The sequence below is a fragment of the Amblyomma americanum genome, chromosome 4, assembly GCF_052857255.1.
Source record: "Amblyomma americanum isolate KBUSLIRL-KWMA chromosome 4, ASM5285725v1, whole genome shotgun sequence".
Lineage (NCBI taxonomy): Eukaryota > Metazoa > Arthropoda > Arachnida > Ixodida > Ixodidae > Amblyomma > Amblyomma americanum.
In genome coordinates this window covers 212650451-212675831 of record NC_135500.1, presented here as the reverse complement: position 1 = coordinate 212675831, position 25381 = coordinate 212650451, and the positions used below count along the sequence as shown (strand labels likewise).

Genomic DNA, 25381 nt, shown 5'->3' with positions numbered 1-25381 from the left:
GGGAGAACTGCCTCCTGTTCAGTACTCGAACGAAGAGCAGTGCCTACAAAGAAACATTCTAGTGTGAATGAACGCAGATGCCGATAAGTAGATGGCATGCCTCAGGTATGCTGCGTGAAGAATAAAGCAGTCAGCTGACTGCACGGCTGAAAAAAGCGCAACGGGACATTTGCATTAAAAATAGTGGCATATATTTCCCTCGTGCTCGTGCTTTCTGAGCTTGGCTTGCAGAGATCACATAACCGATGGTCGAGGGGTACGGAGTGGACTTCAAGAGAAGGTAAACATAGTAATTGGCCACAGAGTCATGTGAACAGATTAGTTAAAGCCTTTGCGGGGATCAGGTTTCTGCCGTAAATGCACGGCAGGGTTAAGTGCGGATGAAAGGTAGAGACATTTGTTGTTTTGTGGACGTACTTGGGCTAATGATGATTATGACGATGAACTGTACAGATGAATTAATAGAGAGTTCGAGCTTTGTACTCGCCAAGTAAGACGCCCGGCAACACTTTTTCGGAAGAGGGGATAACTCACATAGATGTTCTCTTGATCTTTTCCAAAATGTTTACCAAAATCTTTACCAAAACCTTGATCTTTACCAAAAGACCTCTTTCAAGCCAATGGCATCGGCTAAATCTCATGACCATGGGAGCGTGACAGTGCAGGTAGGGGACTATCCCCTTTCACCTGCGCAGTATCCCCGCCGAAATCACGTCGACTGCTTTTACATTACACAACAGACGATCGTCCCCGGTATTTGCTGCACTAAAAATGCGAGCGACGCCATTTTAAAAATGTGCAATGCGCGAAGGCCAATTCAACTAGGTTTCAAATGCGTTTTTTTTTTGACGTTGAATATTTCGCAGCATATGTCGCTTAATATTTAACAACTGAGCTCATTTAGGATGCCTACGGCCTTCATTTCTTCAATATAATCTCGTCCTATAACATTAAAAAAAGAAAGTTCGTTAGACCATTTAGTTAATGAGACTCTATTTATTCAGCTCTGTCACGTGCATAATATCCGCGTTACTGTAAAATTCACCTGTCCAGACTGCGTGGACGTACTTATCACAGTTTTTAAAATAAAAATCTATGAAGTTTAAACAAACAAATCACCCGGTGTATTCGCATGTAACAGGCGGAAACGGGTTCTCCTACTCCTTCTCTATGTTTTTTTTTTTTCAAGTATGGGGCGGAGGAGGGCATGGGCCTCAGACGCACCTCAGAAAGCAGGATGTCCTTTCGGTGTGAAATTTGGCCGACAATACGAGCTCATTTTGCCTTTCACACGGGCAAAGGCCTGGAGCGCGGCTGCAGGTCTGTGCAGTTCTCCCTGGACAGGAAGCAGGAAGGGGCCGTGCTTTTGTTGAGAGTAGCGAGGAGTAATCGTGCACTAAGTGGTTGGCTGCTCGCACGTGTCAGACGAATGCGCGAGGTCATTAGTAAGGACCAAATGCAAAACAATGGAGGGGCCGGTTTTGTTTAAAGCGGGTTCTCGTTATATGAGGGCTAAAGCAGAATCCACTTCCGTTCTCTTCAACCAAAATTGCCGCTTGTCCGGCGCTTTCAGTTGCGCGTTCTGCTTTCAAAGGCACGTGTTTAAAAATGTGAAGATAACGGAGTGCTCAGAGCGCACAGCTGTCCTAAACCAAGGGGTAATTTGCTAGTAGTGTGATTAAAACCTGTTTTAAAAAGCAAACATGGTTCAAGCGAGCCAAGCACAGAAAGCACAAGGGAAATTTTGTCGTCTGTATTCATGCCAAATTTCCTCTTCGTGTTGAAAAATGAAAACATCGTATGAATTTCCTACTCCGCTGCAACCAAATGTGAAAAATTTAACCAGGTGCTATGTGAAACCGGTGTTTAAGTACCCTAAGCCACTTGCTCAAAGTTACGAAAGCATTATTTCTGGTTTACATATTATGGAAGGTTAATAGGAGTTTAACGTCCCAAAGCGACTCAGGCTATGAGGGACATATTATGGAAGGTTGCCGGCCCAGTTGGAACATGATTTAAAGGAAAATAACCAGCAAAAGACATGACCGAGAATTTCTGGTGACTGTAATAGCGGCGATTGAAAACGTTCTTGCTGCTTGGATGTTTTAAACATGTCGCGTTCATTTCTGAATACACTTATTCCATTATTTGATTCCTGCAACCGTTTTTCTGGCCTTCAGTTTGCTCAGAAGATATGAATGCATGAACTGCTTTTGTCTGAGGGAATTTCTTGTAAACTGAGCAACATTAGCGACGGCAATAAGAAAAAACAATTAACTATAATAACGCCAAAGCAGATACAGTAGTCTGTGTTAACGAATGAGTTTTGGGGTGCTTTTTTTTGGTTGTGTTTAAATGTGCCTCGGTCAGACCCTTCGCATGTTTTTCCCGATTGCGTCGAACGGACTAGGAGCCTTTCTTTTTTTTCTCCGAGTGCGTCGGTCGGCCATGATCAGTGCTTTTAGTCTGACTATTTGATGCTCTCTCTGCGGTGCGCTCGATTTCTTCTCCTGGCGCTCTTTTGGACGGCCATCTACAAGGATATAGATACACTAGAGTCCTTCAATTCATTTAATTCAAGAGGCCGCCGCGGTGGCTGAGTGGTTATGGCGCTCGGCTGCTGGCCCGAAAGACGCGGGCTCGATCCCGGCCGCGGCGGTCGAATTTCGATGGAGGCGAAATTCTAGAGGCCCGTGTACTGTGCGATGTCAGTGCAGGTAAAAGAACCCCAGATGGACGATATTCCCGGAGCCCTTCACTACGGCGTCTCTCATAGCCTGAGTCGCTTTGGGACGTTAAACCCACCATAAACCATAAATCATCATTTAATTTAAGAATGTTCACTCACTGCTCAGAATAGGCCGACTGGCGTTCGGTGCACATACTTCGAGAGCGCCTTGCAATGAACTACTTATTCTGTTACGGCCATGGCAAATACCATGTACTCCGTTCGCACAGTTTGCCGCACGACGTTCGGTTGCAGCGTGCGAACTGCGAAATTACTCCTGGCGATTTTCAGGCCAACATAAATGGAGCTTACGTGCTTTTCTGCCCTGTGTCGAAGTCAGCTTCGTGAAGTAGGAGACTTGTTTGTTTCCTTGCGACAAACCGCTGTCCTACAGCTTAAGGTCAGTGCACGCCGCATCGGTTCTCTAATTACATGTGTGGTGATGGGAGGCGTTCGACTCACGCTATGTTTGAGCCAGCGAGGGTTTAAATTCCACATGAGGGAACTTCTGCGCGCAAGACCAAGCTGCGAGTAGAGCACTTTCCTCGTCTTCACCTAAAAAGTGTCGATGTTTGCCCAGAAGCTGCTTGTACACGCTTCAGACTTTGCGGTTGCTCCTCCCCAGTGCCTACTTGCAATGTGTTCGAGTACGTCCTAACTTCGGCAAGCGTGTCTGCCTGGTCGTCACTGTTATAACCGAGTCCTCAAATGAATTCGACATACGATTGCTTTTGCATTTGCTGTTTGGCAGACTCTAAAATTGTTACAGTGAACACTCTGTCTGTCTGTAGAAAAGCTACAATGATGTTTGTTGTGGATTACACGTTGGTGTTCTGCAGTTAGAGATGCGTGTTGCGCCGAGTAGGGCAGTTCGATACCTACCAGGCATACCACTGCGCTTCACAAGCCGTTGCAGCATTGTCGCCGGAACAAATGCTGGTGATAATTTACTTTGACTACGGGCACAACGAGGTGACAGATTACGAGACTATTTACTAAGCCGGAGTGGGAACGCACGGCTCGAATACTGGCGTAGGTCGCATCGCTTGACGCCTGTGTATACGACCTCGTGCGAGTCCCGCAGCGCACAACCGGGCTTGAAGACTCGTCCCTGTGAGAATTTCTGGGAGTCTTTCACTACATCTGAATATAATCACGTGCATTTAGGGCCACGGATGCTTCGTGCATGTCAGTGGTTTTTGCCGTGACGCACATACGAGCTAGATATGTTTCGCGTAGCCGCATCGATTGAGCGACAGTCGGAGATATAAGAATGGGCGAACTTCTCTTTGCAGCTCCTCGGAAGATGCGAATGTGGTGTGAAACTTGCAACCGTGCTTCGCGGAGAAGAGAGTGTAGCTAAGTGGACAGGCACCATGCATGACGCGCATACGCTGGACTTTAGCCATAAACCTACAATGACGTGTGCCGTACCATTAATGAGGTTGAACTGGGTCTGTCGGACGTATCTTTAAGCCCCCCCTTTTTTTCTTACAATGAGCGAGTCCTGCCAACACACACTCACATCATTTCCATGCCGTGTATACTACTGCAGGTTTAGTCCCAAAACAGGTTAAGTCATTCCAATTCCTCCTATTAAGGTTCAGCAGTGCCAATACGCTTACTGCTCATGGTATAGGTATAATAGCCGTGTAGTAAGCAAGGCATCTCGACCAAAATATTTACGAAAGTGATGACAAGAGACGTGAAGTGAATGGCGCTACGCTGTGACACTGCCGATGTATGTAATACTGCGGTATCAGTAATTGCCGGAAATAACACGTTCTTTGAAAGTGAAATAAAAAAAACAATTCGAGACGAAGCGTCGGTCATCACTACAGGGCACGCGGAAATAGTTTGCTTAGTTGAAATAGACATGCATAGCATAAGCAGTATGCCGTCCAAAAGAAACTAGCACTTACCCGAGCTTGGTGGTTCACACAGGAGGAACATGTGGCAGCTTTGTTGCGCATTAAAGCGGCCTTGTTCGACCGAGATCATTTTAACGACCACTTTAACGTCAGTGTGAACTCCGCTGCGCTGGGCTCGTCTCTTTCTTGTACGAAATTGGCTGTTCGAGCAGAGAGCTTGTCCAGCCGGGAGTAGCCCCCAAATAGACTGTCATAGGGACGCCTTTTTTCTTGCGCCGTCGGCAGCTCCACATCGAAGACAAAACACGCTTTTGGCATGACAAAGAAGCTCGCGAAGACGGAGGACATCTATTGAATGACAACATGGCATAATTTGAATAATAGTAACGAAACAACAAAATTCTGCTTTCATTTCGCCCTACGGGAGTTGCCGGAGCTCTGGGCAACTACTTCCTGTTCAGTACTCGGAAGAAAGAGCGGTGCCAACTCAGAGACACTCAAAATATGAATGAACGCAAACGCTAATAAGCATACTGAAGGCGTTGGGTAAGTTGTGCAAAGATTTATACGCCAGGTCAACGAACCTCAAGTCTTAAAATGGCGCAACGAGACAGTGTTTGGGGCGTGCAAGCTCAGCGCTCTTGTTGGGTGCGTTGAATCGTGGAAACAAAAAACAAAGTAAAAGCGGTGAAGTCAGGAGGTCGGAATGACGGGCCGCCCTTCCGCCCTCATTGTCGACCATTCGACAGTCACGCAAAGCGGAAGAGAACAAAGTTGTACGGTCGGCGATATTCAGTTTTAAGAATCTGTTCGAGCACTGAGCTTGCTGTTCTTCCAGCAGTTCAGGTCAGTTTTCATTTTTTAATAAAGATGTGCAGCTTAGAAAACCCTTGGCTGAAAGTTAAGCCAGCTGACAGCGCTGCATTTACCAGAGATCCAATACACTTTAGCGGAGCAAAAGACGGACACAAGAGACGAGAGACGAACACCACGAGCGCTAACTTCCAACAAATTTTATTCTCCTGCAGCATCACATTTATACACCAGAAAACAGTAATCACACGTGCGAACAGTATCGATTTCTTAGAAAAACGAGCTCTTTATCTGAGAGGAGAATGGAAGGTGTGCTTACACACGAGCATCCTGACCTATTTATCTTTTCGGCTTCAATGATTTCGCGCGTTAACCTTTCTCTGCTTTTTCCTATTACAAGACTTTTATCAAAGAAAGGCTTACAGGGTTTTGACTTGCATGCTAGAATGTGGTCAACCAGCGATCCGCCTTGCCCGTTTCTGACGTTGCGAGCGTGTTCCATTAGGCGCTCGTTCAGACATCTCCCCGTCTGGCCGATATAGTGTTTCCCGCATGACAAAAGAATTTGATATACAACACCTTCATCGCACGTGACGTAGGGCTTCTGGTGCCTAGTTGCGCATCCGCGCGCTTTGTTGGTGTTGGTTTTTCCCAGTTTGCACAACGTTGCAAGTTTTTTCGGCGCCGAGAACACGACGGTCGCATTCGCTCGTTGACCAATTTTTTAAATTGTGGGAAATCTTGTGTCGATAAGGTAATACAACAAGGTTTTTCCGTTCATGAGGAACTGGGTTTGGATTACATTGATTTTCTGGTTTCATTCTCTTAACAAGTTTTTTTGCAACAGAAACTTGAACATGGGAGGGGTATCCGGCATTAGTAAGCCTCTTGGACTGCTCTTGAAAACTATCGGTCATCATGTGCGGACAAGATTTCTGGAGAGCATTTCGAAAACATAAATTGACAATACCTCTTTTTATCAGTTTTGAATGAGCGGAGTGATATGGCAGCATCGGCTTGTTGCTTCGCGGCTGGTAGGCCCAGCATATGTGATGAGCGTGAAAGGTGAAGTTAATATCTAAAAATCTAATGGAGTTATCGATGGGCAATTCGCATGTTAAAACATGCGGTTTAAAATGTTCTGTCATGGTAGTTAAAATGCTATGAGCCTTTGACTCAAGTGAGCCTTGGTCACACTTAACAAGAATAAAAAAGTCATCAACGAATCTAAAGACCTTGATTACGTCCAAGCTGTCATGGTGGCTGGAAACAGCCTTGTCAAGTTTTGTTAAAAACAGATTACTCAGGATTGGCGCTATGCACGACCCGATGCATATCCCTTCTTTCTGAAGGTAGGGTTTTCCTTCCCAGTTAATGAACGTTGACTGCAAGTAAATAGCTAAAATTTCTAAAAAACTGCTCGCCGACACACCCGCCGCATTCTGGAAAGCAACACACCCGAACTCATCTATGCACTCCTCTACACAGCACAGCACCTTGTCGTTCGGCAGCGAGTAATATAGATCCTTAACATCCACTGAAAATGCAACCATGCTGTTATCAGAGCACGACCGAACAAAGTCTAAACTTTCGTCAGATTTCTTAACTATAAAGGGGTCGTCAAGCGGTAAAAGGTTAAGTTTGCTTTGTAAGTACATTGAAACCGTTTTTTGCCATGTGCCAGTTTCAGAGATGATCACCCTGAATGGTTTTTCCGGTTTATGGGTTTTTGCACTGAAAAACACGTCTAAAAAATCTTTTCGTGCATCGCCTATTTTTTTAGCCAGCTTGGTAAGGTTTAACTTGTTGCATAGCTTCTTCGCTTTAGCTTTTACTTTTGACATCATTACTTCGTTGCGGCAGTTAAATACAGAAGACACGGCTTCGTCAGCCTTGGACTTGTAAAGTTCACAGGATAAAATCGCAAAGCCACCTTCTTTGTCAGCAAGCAGCACGACCAGGTCCTGTTCCTTGATGAAGGACTCGACGCGCTTGAGGGGTAGCTTGGAAGATCCTGGCTTTGAGCATTGCAAAAGGTCGACTGCTTCTGAAATGCAGCGGTCGTGTTCCAGTTGCGTTGCACGCTGCGATACTTGGCGTACCATCGCAAGTAGTTGTGCAGCTGACGGCTTGGGCTGCACAGCAAACTTTGGTCCTAACGATAGAACCCTTGACACGTCATCCGGTAGATCCAGGGCCTCCAGGGTGTGGACGGTGCTCCGGGCTGTCTTCGTCCTGCTCGCAAGGTCGGCCCGTAGTTGTGGCATATGTTGAGCCCACAAACATTCGGTAGCTTGAGCAGTGATACGCTGGTATTCCCAAAGAGTTCGCCAGGCTGCCTGACTTTCGCCAATCGAGAGAAGCTGAGCCTCGAGGCACTGCCTGTGAAGCCGGGCTTGCCGGTACCACTAGGATTTGGCAAGCTTGCACGCCCTCATGCCGTGACCAGCCGATTGGACGAATCCTCCAAGCAACCGCCTCACGTCTTCAGGCAGCAACCTGTTGCGAATGCAAAACGACATTGTGCGTGCACGACATGTTGCAAGCGCTATGAGTGAAACCGTAGCACAGGGATTCGGGTGAACATTAAAAAGCGGGCCTGTTGTACTAGGAATATAGTTCAGTAGCGTGGGTTTTTGGGCTTGTTGGTACGTAGTTCCAATACACTGTAGCGCAGCAAAAGATGAGGACACAAGAGACGAACACCACGAGCGCTAACTTCCAACAAATTTTATTCTCCTGAAGCATCACATTTATACACCAGAAAACAGTAATCACACGTGCGAACAGTATCGGTTTCTTAGAAAAACGAGCTCTTTATCTGAGAGGAGAATGGAAGGTGTGCTTACACACGAGCATCCTGAAATATTTATCTTTTCGGCTTCAATGATTTCGCGCGTTAACCTTTCTCTACTTTTTCCTATTACAACACTTTTATCAAAGAAAGGCTTACAGGGTTTTGACTTGCATGCGAGAATGTATCGGCCAGACGGGGAGATGTCTGAACGAGCGCCTAATGGAACACGCTCGCAACGTCAGAAACGGGCAAGGCGGGTCGCTGGTTGACCACATTCTCGCATGCAAGTCAAAACCCTGTAAGCCTTTCTGTGATAAAAGTCTTGTAATAGGAAAAAGCAGAGAAAGGTTAACGCGCGAAATAATTGAAGCCGAAAAGATAAATAGGTCAGGATGCTCGTGTGTAAGCACACCTTCCATTCTCCTCTCAGATAAAGAGCTCGTTTTTCTAAGAAATCGATACTGTTCGCACGTGTGATTACTGTTTTCTGGTGTATAAATGTGATGCTTCAGGAGAATAAAATTTGTTGGAAGTTAGCGCTCGCAAGAGTGGCAGATCGGGCTAGTTGGTATTTTTCCATAATGCGATACAGCGCGAATAAAGACGGGGACGAAGCGAGACAAGACACCACAGCGCTGACTTCAACTGAATTTTTATTGCGGAAAGGGGATATTTATACAGGAAATGGAAGGGAACGCATGATGCCGCTACTGCTGGAATTGATACGCGGGATAAGATATTTAAAGGCGAAAAGAAGAGGCTGCAACAGCGCACAAGGGTGACTGCTAATAACAAACAACAACGCAGTGCAAGTCAATGATGAACGATAAGACAAGGCACCGGCATTTTGCAACAAAAACAAAAAAAAGAGCCAAAGGGCCTTAAACCGCAGTACAAGGCGAGGAATGAAACTAGGGAGCAAAAAGCAGGGCACTAACAATTTGCTAGGGGAAAAGAAAGCCAAAAAAAGGGTAATAAAAGATCTAAAACCGTGCGAGAGAGACTTTAAAATTGCAGGGCCAAAAGGGGAAAATAAGAGGCTGCTCATGACATGGCGGCAAACACACCTGAAAACTACTAAGAGCCAAAAGGTTCTAAAATCGCTGAAAATCAAAACCGAATGAAGAAATCACCTAGATGACATCTGGCTCAAATAATCTACTTCTCGTTTCGTCAGGGCGATCGAGGGAGAGCTGACACAGTCCTCTCCTAGTTTCAAGATGTGCAATGCCTCCATGATTTCGCGAGTGCTTTGATGGGCATTTTTATCTAGAACAGTGCAATCTTGAAACAACGGTTTGCAAGGGCGAGACGGACACTTCAAGCAATGCACTCACAGGTTCCTCTTTGCTGTGTTGCTGACGTCATTAGAGTGCTCCATCAGTCGCTCATTAAGGCACCAACCAGTTTGGCCTATGTAAGCCCTGCCACAACTAAAAGGAATTTTATACACGACACCGACTTTGCAGGATACAAACGGTGAACGGTATTTGACCGGGCAGGCTGGTTTACGCTCTGCGGGGGCGTTTACTCTGTGGCAGAGCTTGGAGAGCTTGTCAGGAGCCGAAAACACCACTCTAACATCAGCCCGCTGGCCTAATCTCTTCAACCGGTGAGACACCGCGTGCAGGTAAGGAATCACAACAACCTTGTTGTGCTTGTCTGGAAACGCAACTTCGCGTATTCCTCCCTTAAGCTTCTTCAGGAGGCCTTCTGCTACCGAGATGAGAAGTGTCTTAGGGTAGCCTGCTCTTTCCAGACTAGAAGACTGTTTGTTAAAGCTGTCACCCATAGAGTGCAGACAAGATTTCTTTAGAGCTTTAGTAAAACACAGGTTCGCGATGCCGCGCTTAACAATGTTAGAGTGGGCAGAACTATAAGGAAGCAGGGACTTGCCCCCTCTCGGCTCATACCGCCAGCTTTCTTTTCCCCTAGCAAATTGTTAGTGCCCTGCTTTTTGCTCCCTAGTTTCCTTCCTCGCCTTGTACTGCGGTTTAAGGCCCTTTGGCTCTTGTTTTTGTGTTTTTGTGGCAAAATGCCGGTGCCTTGTCTTATCGTTCATCATTGACTTGCACTGCGTTGTTGTTTGTTATTAGCAGTCACCCTTGTGCGCTGTTGCAGCCTCTTCTTTTCGCCCTTAAATATCTTATCCCGCGTATCAATTCCAGCAGTAGCGGCATCATGCGTTCCCTTCCATTTCCTGTATAAATATCCCCTCTCCGCAATAAAAATTCAGTTGAAGTCAGCGCTGTGGTGTCTTGTCTCGCTTCGTCCCCGTCTTTATTCGCGCTGTATCGCATTATAGTTAGCGCTCGTGGTGTTCGTCTCTCGTCTCTTGTGTCCTCGTCTTTTGCTGCGCTACAGTGTATTGGAACTATGTACCAACAAGCCCAAAAAGCCACGCTACTTTACCAGAGAAATGTCTTTTGCACCTTCTTGCAGCAGTGTTCTCTATTTATTGGATATTGAAGTAATTTTTCATATTTGTGCAGTTCCGTGGGCGGGGAACGCTGTCAGGGTAGTTCGACGCTCGCACAGATAAATGCCGGTACGTAAAGCGTGCACGCGCTGGCAGTCGTGGAGGCACTGTCTTTGTTAAAAGTAGATTAGCCGCACCGGCGGCCGGAGTGCATGGGCTTGCTGCGGTGTCCGGCACTCTAGCGCTGTTCCCCTACTGGGTGAAAGTGACAACTGGCTGACGTGAGTCTACGCCGTACTTGTTATTACCCAAGGAAGGAGAGCGAGGGTGCCGGCTAACGTTACCCTGGCAGCAGATTATAGAAACAGCAGTGCCGCCACTCGGCAGCTCGGCTGTGAGCCCACTTCGGCCACTGGCGCGGCTCCTTGGATTCTTTTAGCGAAGACAGTACATACGTCCATATGCACACCGACATATACAAGTTGCCATGGGATGAGCTAGGAATGGCGCGATATCCCTTGGGTGAGGGCCGATTTGTACCAATGGGCGCTACGTTTCAACGCGAGAGCGTTAACGAGCTCGGGTCGCAGAAAAGCCGGTGTCGTTGGCGTCGGCTGTGAGCGAAAAATCTCTCCTCCTCTTCGCAATGTGCGCCACTGCCCCAACAGAGAGCGCGCGACTGCAGCGCCTCCTAGTGTTCCTGTGCATGCTCCCGCCTCCCTCGTCTCGTTCGGGCGCAGTGGGGCCGTGCGGGCACGCAGGAATCACGCGGTGAGCGGCGAACAGCGCGGCGCACATCCAAAGCGCGTTCACCAGGACGCTTGCGGCTTGCTGCCCGTTCGTTTGGCGCGGAAGCTATGCTGGCGTTCGTGGAACCGGATTTGTCGAGAACGATGTGCCGACGAACTACGACTGCAACTTGAGTCCCGCGCGTTTCGGCAAGGCGCCTGGCAGCGCTTTTCACCGTATCTTAGCAGAGCGATTTGTCTAACGGGCAAGGCGTCGCGCCGAACGGGTGATGGCGTTCCGTGGACTCCCTGGCAGTGCTGCAACACGCTGTCGTGTTCCACTCTTAAAGGCGAAGATTAAGCGTCCTCTTTTAGCCAAACCACATCTGCATTCCATTGTGAGAGCGGTGGGTCTGAGGGCTGCGCGAGCTCCTCCTAGAGCCCTCGGCAAGTGTTCGGAATGAACCAGTGCATGGATGGAGGGAATATAGGAGCGTCCCAGTTCCATCGCGGCGGTGGCAGTTGCCACCATGTTCGGCTTTTTTTTATTTAACTGTGTTATAAATTCTTCTTAAAATTGACCATTTTCTTTGAACACGTATTCAGTCCCCTTATGCCACTTCTCTGGTTTTTAGCCACCAATCTTCTTATCACTTCGTGCTAACTTCCACCGCAGATTTATTTGCACGGCCACTGTTATTTCTTAACCCTAGGGCCACAGGGAGAATGACTGTGCCTGCATCGACATCCGGATGGATGCCATCATATTCGAATATGAGGTTTTCATTTGTTTGTCCAGATTTAGCACACACAGCACATATGCCATCTTCTATGGCGACACATCAGAGCTCCCCCTTCTTGCCAGTGGAACGCAATGCGCTGCTGGAAAAGGATCTAGAATGCACAGGTTGCCATTCCGACACCTATTTTACGCCTCATCGTAGCCTTGAGAAAAAAAAAAACGGGCGAAGACCAAGCCCTAGATATCAAAACTTTTTTTGCATCTTATGAAATAGAACCTTGATATCCATGGCTTGTACAAGCAGTAGCTATGAGCGTGACTGAACCAATGGCTCGGCAGTATTTTTTTGTAAGAAAGAACAAAAGCTTTGTATTGTTGTTAAAAAAATTTTGTTCCTAGTAGGCTGCTCTTCCTTGGAACTGAAAGTTTTGAAATATTTTTTCAATTTGATGTTACTATCTATTTTATCACAATAAACACAGATAAAAGTATGCGCAAGCAATGAAAAATGTTTTTAGCAGAGTTGTTCCAGAGTATACTATGCGTTGGAAATCTCGGAGGTGCAGTACAGAAATATAGGTCACCCATGAAATGCATAGGAGAGGCACGCCGTATCGCTTACCTATTATGCAGAATCTTGTGTTGAGTGTGAAATATGTCATAATAAGGCTGTTTTTTTTTCTGACAAAATATTTTATTTACAGAAATGTTACATCAAGTCAACATTATTCATCTTTGCCATCTTGCTTAGCCTTCTGTTCTTTAACACTGACATCTTGTTCTACCGACGGAGTTTTGGTGAAGCTTTCTTTTTTCATATAAGCCTTGATGTAGAAGTTAACAAACAAGCATAATAACACAAAAGTCTGCAAACCTCCTAGGAGGACGATGGGTTTCGGAAAGCCACAGTCCACGAATAACGGTATGGATATGTGTGCAATGACTACGATGAACTGCACAATTTGCAAAGTGGTGAGGTACTTTTTCCACCAGAGGTGTTTTCGCACAGTTGGGCCTAGCGTGGCCAGAAAGTAATAGAAGTACATTACTATGTGAACGAATGCGTTTATGGCCAAGCCTAGAGCGGGTTGTCCTTCTGGTGCGAAGAGCGTGTAGAACCAGACGTTGACCGTCACCATGGTGTGGTGGATGACATGCAGGTGGGTGATTTGGTTGAACTTCTTGCGAAGAACGCAGAAGACTGTGTCGAAGAGATCAGCGTAACGTACTGCAATGAAAAACCAGCCGTATTTGTAGTAGTGGGCGAGTTCTTCGTCGACGTCACCAGTCATTCCCTGGCACCATAGGCTGTATCGGCCTCCGGGAAGGTACGTCATCTTGAGGTGCAAATACAAAAACAGCGCGCTGATGGCCACCATGAAGAGGTTGTAGCTCCGCACGAGGTTGATGATGTCGAACGGTTTACGGTCTTTCATCCAGCGTGGGCCAGCTACTTTTACAAAGTACAAGTAGAAGCACACGAGCGGGAAGACGAAGAGAGGATTCACGACCAGAGGGTAATCCCTCGTCCTTGGGTCGCCCATCTGCACGATCTTGTTGGCAATAGTGATAGGGTTCAAGGTGAATGCCATCGTTTCACTGAGCCAGGTACCTCTGTGTCTCGCAAGATTTGGACCTGCGAACGGTAGATGAAATTTGTTTTATTATTACACAAGTATTAAATTAAGTAAGCATGCTGACAACCGCCGTGTCCACACGTGCATGAATGAAATTACAGGGCTGACGTAGTACTTATTTGTTTGCTATCACTGTCGAAGGTAACAAAATACATTTAAAAGCAACGAAATAAATTGCCTTACGTACACTGATTTCTCAGCACGTCATGAAACGTGCACAGTCTTGTCTAAATAACATGCGAACGACGTGCGCACTTGAGTTCACAGAAGATTCATTCAGCATGACTTCTATGATATATATCCAGATTACTGTTTTTTGGGCTGCATCGGCACGATTGGTGCCACCTTCAAGCCGACGCACAGCCCGTCACAAAAGGCGCGTTTCAGGATCTATGCGACTAGAATTAGTTTCGTTTGTTTGAGGAAAACGTTCAGTTTCTGTTTTTGCGTAAGGCTTCGAATGCAGATCTTTCTTGAAATGATAGTACTCAACAAGTCGTTCTTTCTATTCGCACTCTTCGCCGAAATGCGGCAGTCAAGCTTTATTTTTTTCATAAATAAATACGTATTGGCGGTTCAGAAATGCAGGAATTAGGAGAGGATGCAGAAGTTTCTCTTGTTGGGGTGAATTTTCACCGACAGGCGAAGATGCTTTCGACAAGCTACATGCAAAAAATGGACTTGCAGCTTTCTGTCTGCAGGGCCGATATTGATTTCGTACTCAAAAAGCCGGAGATTTGTTTCCGTTATGCCATTTGTATTGATCGGACGACTTGATAGGACTCTTACACTCATGCGTCCATAAGGTTTTATTGCTATCTAGTTGCCCCTCTCTACGTGCTGCGAATTGGGGTTTCGTAACTGTGGTAAACAAGCCATTCGCCGAGGTTTTCTTTTTTTTTTGCCTTCCTTCAAATACAATCCGACTTTTAAATTTTGTGTCTAAATCAGAATCTTGCTAGCCAACTCGTTCATCGCATAGAATCTCGTCAGTGGTGCACATTACAATAGGTTCTGATGCTCAACGCATATGCAACATGTCATGCGCTTAAATTTGACGCAGTGTCCGCAGAGGACCGCAAAGGCCCAAAAGAAGTAGAGAACTTTGATAGACGTAGCCAACGTACTTAAAGAAGCCAAAAGTGTGAGCTATCGTGGCACTAGTTTGTGCACACAAATATTAAGTAAAACCACATTTAGCATTATGATGCCCCGCTGATACTGCCAAAGTAATTTGCACGCGAACTACTGGAGAGCCGTGCGTAGCCCATAACTTATATAGTGCTTTCGATTAAGCGCGAGCCATTCACATTGACGCTAAAATTGAAGGTCATTGTTTCTACCAAGTTAGAAACGCAATTGAGTTTGAAGTGTTAATTTGCAACGGTGGAAAGCATATTCGACGCTTGAAAGTTCAAAGCAGTTTAGTATAGCCGCCGACAGGTAAAGAGCTTGGTGCTCCTTCATCCGCTGCCCCGTTCTTTTCCGTTCCTTACCACCTACATATTGAAACCAGCGACAAGAGATAAAAAAAAAACAGCAGTAAGGGTTATGAACAAGACACACCGAGTCTTTAAACATCCGTCATAGAATAGTTTTCAACGACAATCAAAATGTATTGGAAACAGAAAGTTCCTTCGTAAGGTGTACGGACAACTTACCTTCTTCAACGCCGCGAAGACCAGAATGAAAGGTTTGCCGCGTACTTCGGTCGTGCATTTAAGCGACCTCTCCGTGCGGGGCTGGTGTCCATGGGTGCTGCCAGTGACACTGTTTCTAAGTCGCAGCAGCAGGCTTGTAAAAAAAAAATCATTCGGGGCAGAGTGCTGCACGTGCTTTCAGCCGGCTAAATTGGGAGCCGGCAAGCCACCGCCTGCATTCGCTTCGTTGCTTGATGGTTATAGCGGCCAGAGAAGATGACTTCCGGTTTGTCACTGACTCGGGAACACCTACGTCTGGGCGTATACAGAGGTAAAAACGAGAGTTCTTGTTCCAAATCAAGCGCGGGGTGTTGTTGCTTGAGGCAAGGTGACTTCAGTCTGGAGATGGGTTGCGGAAGCAGTAGAAGGGAGTCGACGTCTAGGTGGGTTGGAAAAGAAATGAGGACTCCGCCAGAGCATTATGAAGCGAGGCGCAGAAAACGCTTCTTCCGCATACGTAGTTTGGCAAGGAGTATTCACAAAATGCAAATGGCAAAACTCTCTATCTAGTAGGGCAAATGGGATCATCTCTTGATAAAGCGCTACAACTCCTACACTACTTACTATTTGCCGCCGCGGTGGCTCAGTGGTTATGGCGCTCGGCTGCTGACCCGAAAGACGGGGGTTCGATCCCGGCTGCGGCAGTTGAATTTCTATGAAGGCGAAATTCTAGAGGCCCGTGTTCTGTGCGATGTCAGTACACGTTAAAGAACCCCAGATGGTCGAAATTTCCGGAGCCCTTCACTACGGCGTCCCTCATAGCCTGAGTCGATTTGGGACGTTAAACCCCTATAAACCATAAACCATAAACACTACTTACTATTGCACGAGCTGACCTTGCCCGTGTAAATGTGACAGGAGGCCTCAATATGTCACTCATTATCAAAGCAGGTTCTTGACTGGAAATATGCGAGCCCCTTTCATACCAGCTTAGAAGAAATGCGCATATTCGGTTATCCCCGTGTCATGCTGACAAACAAGTACTTCGTGTACAGCGTTGTGCGCCCGTAAAGCATAAAAATAGATCATTTTCATGCAAGGAAACTAGATCGTGTCATCAGGCATATTTTTTATTGGAGAGACCCTAAATAGTTGCTACCACACCGACTTTCTTCAAATTTTTGTTACGCATAAGAGCATCGCATTGCTGTTTAGTTTATGCATTCCGCTTTCATTAAAGTAAGGTTGCCATGGATGGAAAACTAGTGCACAGTCCCGTGTGCAGCAAATATACCAGGTGTTTCAGGAAAGGTGATCACTAATTTTTAAAAAGGTTTTTGAGGTAACGAGGAGCAATTTGCTGCATAGTAATATGAGTGCTGGCGGACGTCAAAAAACAGGCGAGTCAATTTAACCAGCAAAGTGATTAACTAAATTGAAATTGTTAAATTTTAACTAGTACCAATAGGCATCTGACTGAAATTAAAGATTTGTAGCCGGCCGTTAGTAAAAGTCATATCAGTTTTTTAGAATTTTGAAAACACAATTACTCTCGCCGCTGTGGCACGACAAAATTTGGCTATTTTGACTAATTACGACCACTGGAGGGGTTGCTTCGCCTGCATACTTTTCGAAAGCACGATGTAGCACGGTTTCGAAAGCACGGTGTAGCCAAATTTTGTCGTTCCACAGCGGCGAGAGTAATGGCGTTTTCGAAATTCTAAAAAACTGATATGGCTATTACTAACGGCCGGCTACAAATCTCTAATTGCAGTCAGATGCCTACTGGTACTAGCTAAAATTTAACTATTTGAATTTAGTTAATCACTTAGCTGGTTCAGATGATTCGCCTGTTTTTTGACGTCCGCCAACGCTGGCATTACTATGCCGGTAAAAGCTTCTGTTTACCTAAAAAACCCTATTTTTAAACACGAGTCATCACCTTCCCTGAAACACCTGGTATATGTTATAGCCATTGATGTATGACAGCTAAGGGAATGTTGTGTTTGTGAATACCTGAATTGATAGTGCGAAACTGAAATACGGGCAAGAAAGAAAATAAGATGTGCCGCTCGGCTGTTGTTGTAGAGTGCAGCTCTGAGGCGCTCGTTCCTGGCTTTCGTGTCGTCGTTGTCGTCGGCGTAACCGGTTGTCCATGTAGCGGAGCGGAACGCCATCTGGATAGCAGAAGAACCGAAAACTGAGCGAGTTGGTGCATATTGATGAAGTAAAAAAAAGCGCAGTGACGACGGACTAACAACTGAGGTTTATTGGAAAAAACAGGTATTGATACACTCCAAAAAAGATCGAGGATGCAAGCTTCTCCGAAAATACTTCTAATGATGGGAATGTAGATACTTCATCTCACAATGAAGAAGCACCGAAGCTGTGCTTACACGTGTGTTACCATTCACGTGGATGTGATATGCCTCACACAGTTTTCTTGTTAGTTTTTTCCTATGCCTGCAAATAACCTTCGTCTCATGGAAAAGAGGTGTGCACATTTTCTTCTCGGAGGAACCCGGTATTGTTCAGGGGGAAACCTCAGTTATGAAACGCAAGGTTGGTCGATGGGGGGGGGGGGGGGGGGGGGGGGGGTTTAACGAGGTATTATGCTGGCGTAGACGGGTGTTCACACAGTTTCCGGTTTGGCCGATGTATTTCTTGCCATAAGAAAACTCAGTCATAGGCTACCCTTTCAGCACATGGCGTGAACTTATTTTGGTGGTTTATCTTGCAGGCTCTACTATCGGATATTTTCTGTTTTTTAGCCTTTTCTTTCCTATCTACTATGGCACATGATTTTCCAAGTTTTTTCAGGGCTGAGAAGAGCACTTGAATACCATATCTGGCGCCTACAACTCTTTAATTTATGTGACAAAAGATGAACATATAGTATAACCGCATGCCTCTTCGTACCTGACGGCTCTGATGGATGACAATTCTCGAAAGATTTTAGTTTCCTCACGGTTTTATTGCACGCAAGCAAGATTATCTCTTCCGGAAAGGCTGCCGATTGTAATCTCCTAACCGGCTGGCAAAAACTATTTGCCATTCCATGCGCTTGTCCTTCTTTCTTCGTTCTTGTCCGTCGTCGGTGCTCTTTTTTGTACTTTTACTGCCACCTAGACAGTGGCTCCCAGTTTAAGATCCCGGAGGATGGCTAGCAGCGTAATACGCCACATGCCAGCCATGAAGAACTGCACTCGAATTTTTCACTGCCGGCTTTCGTAATCGGCTGTCAATTTTTTTATTTGTTTTCTTTGGTTTTGAACGTACGATACTTGTCATTTGATCGTCAGCTTTGCTTCTGATTCTTTCACTTGTCCTCATGACAGCCCCCTTAGAGTCAAAAGCCTCAGTAGCAACTACCAGTCCTAAACATCTGCCGTTCCTTATCACGGTGCCCCAACCAGGGTTATCACCCTCGTATTCTTACTGTGCGACTGACGAGATTTCTTGAAAATTTGAATCTCGGGACGATCAGCCTTTATTCGAAATGATCCTGTTGGCCTTGGTGTCGGGGTTGTCCCAAATTTTCTAGATAATATAGAAGTTAGCAGTAGTTAAAAACTGTATTATCAGTAACTGTATTCTTCTTAAAGATTACGCGCTTTATAAAATATACGAACCATTCCACGTTCACTATCTCGTTTTATGCAAGCCAATGGCAGTAATAATTTTAGCGGTAGTAGCTGTACGGAGAACAGCGATGATCCTAGTGGCAGTAACACTCGTCGTAGAAGTGAATCAAGTGAATGAAGAATAATTAGCACCTTCCTTTTTTATTCACATTAAAAACACTAAATAAAATGAAGCGTTAACGAAAACAAGGCCGAAAATAGCAGCTGCGTTATTCACTATGACATGAAGTGTCGAACGAAGCGTCCACTATCTAGAGGTGGTAGACCCACTATATAAAGCTGCTTGCCCTTCCATATTATCCTAATGATAGCGGCATCCCGTTTAAGTGGCCGGTGTAGCTTGAATTAAACTGCATTACTCGCATAAGCATGTCGCAACGTGGTCATTTTTAGCCGCGAGCCGTCACCTCTCCATTGTGTTCCTGCTTTACTTTTTTGCTTGAACCTGCCCCTCGCTGCGTCTTTGACCCGGGATATTTCATGTCCCCGGGAAATTTCTCAGGCTCCTCAGGCCTAAATTAAAACGCCTGCGTGCCGAATAGCTTATATTTTGCACTTTTGCCTTCTGATACAGGTGGAGAGGAGACGTGTTCGTAAGAATTTTCAAGCACCATGTGTTTTGCCCTGCACGATAAATACATAATCGTCATCAGCCTGACTACGCCCATTATAGGGCAAAGGCCTCTCCCATGCCTATACCCAATTGACACTGTCCTGTGCCAGCTGTGGCCACCGTATCCCCACCAACTTCTTAAAATTTACCACCCACCTGCCGCCCGCTGCTACGCTTGCCTTCTCTTGGAACCCGCTCCATTACCCCTAAGGACCTTCGGTTAACTTTGCCTTCGCATTATATACCACATTACATAACATATATTCCAAGGGGTAATGAAAGGATTCGGTAAAGCCTGATAACGTGCACAAGATGTTGGACATCGTCAGGGCCAACTAGTAGTTGTTTATTCTGTATTTTACTACCTTAATGTATGATGTCAAATCAGGAAAAATTGAAATTCTAGAACGATAATAAAAGTGTTTAAGCTGCGAGACCGAACGTTCGTTTTACTTTTTAGGTTAGGCGATTTAAATGAAGCTGTCAGAAGCTAATCTGGAAGGCGAGTATTTATGATGTATTGTCACTTCCAGGCGCGCTGAGAAAGCAAAAACAACAAAACTAGCGCCTATGTGCGAGTCACGTAAATGCAGAGATGACCCTGCTTGAAAAAAATTACACGTGAATTTCACAAACAAAAGCGATTTTATTTACAAAAGCGAGTACCTCAGTCTATCTTGCCATTCTGCACACTTTTATGTTCAGACCCGTTGGCAAATACTTCTGGCGGGGTTTGTTTAGAGCTTTCTTTTTTCAAGTACGCTTTAATGTAGAAGTTGACAAACATGCACAGCAACAGGAAGGTCTGCAAGTTTCCAATGACCACAATGTACTTTGGAAAACCGCAATCCACAAAAAGAGGTATGGAGACGTGTGCAATGGCTACGACAAACTGCACGATCTGCATCGTTGTCAAGTACTTCTTCCACCAAAGGTGCTTGCGAACTTGCGGTCCCAGTGTGGCGAGGAAGTAGTAAAAGTACATGACAATGTGCACAAACACGTTTATAGCCAGACTGAGCGCAGGTTGTCCTTCGGGCGCGAACAGCGTGTAGAACCAAACGTTGACAGTCACCAGAGTGTGGTGAATGACGTGCAAGTGCGTGATCTGGTTGAACTTCTTGCGCAGTACGCAGAAGACTGTGTCCAGAAGGTCGGCGTAGCGCACCGCTACGAAGAACCAGCCGTATTTGTAGTAGTAGGCAAGCTCGTCGTCCATGTAGCCGGTCAGGCCCTGGCACCAAAGGTTGTAACGGCCTCCGGGCAGGTACGTCAGCTTGAGGTGCACGTACAGGAAGCGGGCACTGACAGCCACCATAAAAAGGTTGTAGGCACGCACGACGTTGATTATGTCGAAAGGTTTTCTGTCCTTCATCCATCGCGGCCCGGCCACCTTGACGAAGTACAGGTAAAAGAACACCAGGGGAAACACAAACATGGGGTTTACGACTAGAGGGTAGTCCCTTGTTCTAGGATCCCCCATCTGCACTAGCCTGGAGGCTAGGGTGAAGGGGTTCCACGTGAGCGTCATTTCTTTGCTGGAGTCTGGTGCTTGGTGGACCACAAGAATGGAACCCTGCAAGAGAATCATACAAAGTAGTCTTTTTGCGACGTATTTCCAGCTGGAGCGCCAGCTATTTTCATTGCGAGTTAAAAATAATCGCGTAGTGACGCAGTTTCGTATCAACGGGCGACAATAAAGCAACGCAAACGCCAGAGGCGCAGTAATCGCATAACCTGTCTTTATTCAAATTGCGCGTACGGAGGTTGGTATCACCAAAAAGCCGACTTAAATTGAGGAGACAACGTTATCCCGAGATTTAATAGTTACAGCAAAGAGGCCAGGTTCTGAATAGGGAATGAACTTAAAATTACCAAAGCATTTCGGAGGAAGAAAGGCTATGGAAAGAAAGTACGAGCAAGACGGAGCACATCGCGTTTCCTTTCCACATTTGCGTGAGATTTGAATTTCCACTTGTGTAACAGAGAAGCAAGAAGACGCTTTGCTCCGCTTGCCTCTAGGGACGAAACTGAAAGATTGCTACATTTGCAGCAGGAGCACAAAGATGGCCTGAGGAGGAAAAAGTGGCCTGAGCTGTCCTTTCGTTCTCCCGAAGTTAGCGCTGTGTTTCATTCTAGAAGACTTAATTTTTTCTGCCTGCCGAAAAACAAAACTATTGCGCAATAGAGATCTCGCGAAATCTGTTGCAATAGCCGTCACCTTTCCCTGAGTGGTTAGGATTTCTGGCGAGAATGCAAATTGTGTGTGCCGTAGCGTCCACCAAAATTTACCAAGTTTAATTCAGAAGCCCCGAAGCCCCACACAGGTTAATTTCTAAAAAATATGCGGAGTTCATCCTCAGCAACTCTGGTGTTGCGTCACGGTGTGCTGCTTCATAGTGACGGCCTGTGAGTAAGTGTATAAAAACTCGCATTTGGCGATGAAATGCACAAACAGTGCTTACATTAAGCGAAGTATAGAATACCGTGTTTTACCGTGGTGGTATCTCCTTGCAGTGTGTACCACGGGAAAAGCATTAATCGCTTTCTACAGTGTCCGTGAATACTTTTTCAAGGGGCATTGAGCTGCAGCACAGGGCATTTCCTTCAAATGTAGTTTCCTTAAACTGCTCGCGTTTGCGATTACGAGTGAATTTTCGCAAAAACACTATATCATCGAAATCATTTGCGACATGTGATGAGAGAAACAAATTGCAAGTCCCGCAGTGGTGTGCGTTGCTTTGGCGTTCGGCTGCTGATTCCAGACGTGAGATCCAATCCCGGCTGCGGTGGTCTCTTTTATACGAAGGCAGAATGCAAAAGCACCCAAATGCTGTCAAATAGAAATTAATCCTCAGCCCTCAACTAAGACAGATGGTTTTCCTTAAGTAAAAGTAAGTGAAAACTGATAAACCTCCACAAATCACCTTGCGCAATAACGCTTGCTGGACTTCATATACCGCCTGCGTCTCTGTTACGAGATTTCTATTTTATCCTGTTTCATTCATGTCATGTTATGAGGAGGAAATTTCTACCTTTGCGGTGCTCGTATCCTCCGTGACTTCTTTTTAGAAGCGTGAGGAAAAAGAAAGGGGCAACTAGGCCCACTGACTATTCAGCCTTGTTCTGTCTGCAGTGCCGCATAGGGCGAAGAGTCCTTAAAGGCAACAATTAGACTATGGCAACTATGCGGGACATGTTTTCATGCATGACACGTAAGGTGCTGTTCTTGAAGATTTTTCTCGCCTATTGTTGGCATATAATGACTCAAAGGCAGCTTCGTGTCGAAAATATATTAGGCTTGAGAATACAGGAACCTATAAGGTGGGTCGGCAAGGTCCATACGCTCAGCCTTTGATTAAAGCAATGCGCGTCGCTCTTTCGAGTATAGAACGCGGAGTTAAAAATCCGGCTAATTAAGTCATGTAACTAATGTTGAGACCTAATCTACGGAAGTTTCTTTTAACGCGACCGCGTTAAGGACCCCGTTGTCTAGAAAGTCCGGTGTTTGCGACGTGAGCTAAAAATCTCGGGTATGACTCTGCCAGGTGGTGCCAAGAGAGCAACCTGGGAAGCAGGCGGCCCACGTAGATCACGTGATCTTGCGGCGTCATCACAACCTGCCCGCAAGATAGTGAGCAAACTGCCCCCCAAGACAGGTGGCAGTTAAATTAATGACTGTTTGCTCGGGAAGAGCAACCTGAGCCGCACAGATCCCACCGCTGGGACCAATTGCCATTGCAGGGCAGTGACGCACGCTTAACCGCTGTACCACTGGGCCAGGATCTATGAATGTGAAGTAGAGAATGACCTTCTGCATATAAAGGAACTATTTTAGGCTATTTAGTCATACCTTTAGGGCGGAGCTTAAGTGTGGCATCCAATTTTTTTCTCGTCACTGAAGCTGACAAATGGAGTTAGCGTCAGAGTAACGATGAATTGATGGACGGAACCCTTGTGTGTAAATTTATCCACCTTATATTTTCTTTTCCATTCCAATAAACTTATTCTGATTCTGAATGAAGAGAGTGACGAGAAGGCATCTTTGAGGCATTTTGTATTCGAAGACGGGATTAATTTGATTCTCCAAAATTTCAATGAAGAGGGCATCAGAACGCCGTGGGCGCAGCCGAGGTCATACCCGCGACCTCGTAACCACTTGCAGAACTACATGGCTTCGGAGCTACTGCGGCGAGTGACAGGTGCCCATTACGCATGTGTAATTATGTGTTTTTCGAGTTCCGTTGTAGGAAGTGACCATGACCAAGGGAGAATTTCGAGATTAAATAAGCGGAGGCGGGCGTTCTCGAGGTATACACTAGAGCAGCCGCCAGCAAGGATAAGAGGGCCAGAAAGTGCCATACTGAGGGTGTCGTAACTTCAGATGCAAAAGATATGGAGCTTGCATAGCGCGTTCTACAGACTTCAATTACAGCCGATTAAACGCTCACGCGCGTTTAAAATGCGCGCGCGCATAATGCAAATTTTTTTTATCAGATAGATTTATACACTAATAAAAACCCCGTTTACTCGCGCATTATGTAGTACCTTATATAATCATAATGTCCATTGGTTACTAAAAGCACTGTTTTGTCACAAGAGCACCGACGCTTCTACGACCGAAGTGGTTCTCTCAAACTAGTTCCCTGTTCCGAAGGTCACGACAGCATGTAGTGCAAATTCTTCGAAGATGAGCTGTAGCAAATATTAGGGAAGACGTTATTTTTAACTCGGACGCATTATAACGTGTTCTGAGACGAAGTTCTTCTTCTGAAATTTGCTGGCCAAAAAGTGTGGTCGGCGTTGCGGCGCTATGGTCAAGATCGAAAATTTTCCCCTTCCAAAATCGCTGTTTGCACGAATTATATATTGTGCTTCGTTCAAAGCATTGTATAATTTTATCCTCAGGAGTTCTTATGCGCGAGATAATATCATTGATTGCATTTGCGCCTGTCGACTTTATTTTTCTTTTTAGGCAGAGTTCAGATAAGGAAGTTTGAAATTTGTAGGTTTGGAAGTTAGACACACAAGCAAGAGGGCCGATGCAACGGCACCGCAGGCGGGACCTCTTCTTATGACTAGACGCTTGAGATCTTGATACTACAAAGCTCCAGCGCAACTATTTCCTTGCGATCTATTCAAGTTAATGTGCTAGTGCTTTTCTTTCTTAAAAAATAATCACTTCTTTTCATCGCAGAAACAAGGCTCTGTTCTACTAACTCTCAGATCATCGAAACTTAATCACATGATCTAATGATCGCTTTAATATATAAACCAATACTAACCGCTTTTACTCAAGACAAAAATTTATGTTCGGACGTCACTAAAACACAATTAACTGCATTCTTAAGAAGCTCCTGATTGGATGCTTGATTGATACTCGTCGCAAAAAATCGGCTTTATAAAGGTCTTGATCTATGTGTTGCCGAAACAGTCGAACAAAAACAGGCGCCACAAGTCACAGCACACTAGCCTTAAAAAAAACGTACTCTCATTGAGACCTAGCTCGTAGAAGGAGTAACTAGCACTTACCTCGACGTCTGAGTTGAGCCGATCCCAGATCGTGTTTTTCTGCTCCTGTACCGAGCTGGACGTACCCGCACAGTTGTACTGCGAGCTGAGCTCAGCGAAAGAAGAAATCTCTCATTCAGGCTGTGCGACCATTGTGAGCGACATCGTTCTGGTTCGTCTGGAAAGTAAACTGCAGCCTGCGGTGTTAGAACAATGAGGACTACGCACGCAAAGTTAC

The 25381-nt window shown here is 45.7% G+C and overlaps 2 pseudogenes across 1 annotated transcript; both read right to left on the bottom strand.

Annotated features, from left to right (window-relative positions):
* Positions 1-12823: 12823 nt before the first annotated feature.
* On the bottom strand, positions 12824-13696 carry LOC144130005 (very long chain fatty acid elongase AAEL008004 pseudogene; annotated as a pseudogene).
* A 6541-nt stretch (positions 13697-20237) lies between these two features.
* On the bottom strand, positions 20238-25319 carry LOC144129266 (very long chain fatty acid elongase AAEL008004 pseudogene; annotated as a pseudogene). Its single transcript, XR_013313897.1, has 2 exons — positions 25165-25319; positions 20238-21208 (listed from the first exon to the last, which is right to left on the bottom strand). The product of XR_013313897.1 is annotated as a very long chain fatty acid elongase AAEL008004 pseudogene (transcript).
* Positions 25320-25381: the final 62 nt, after the last annotated feature.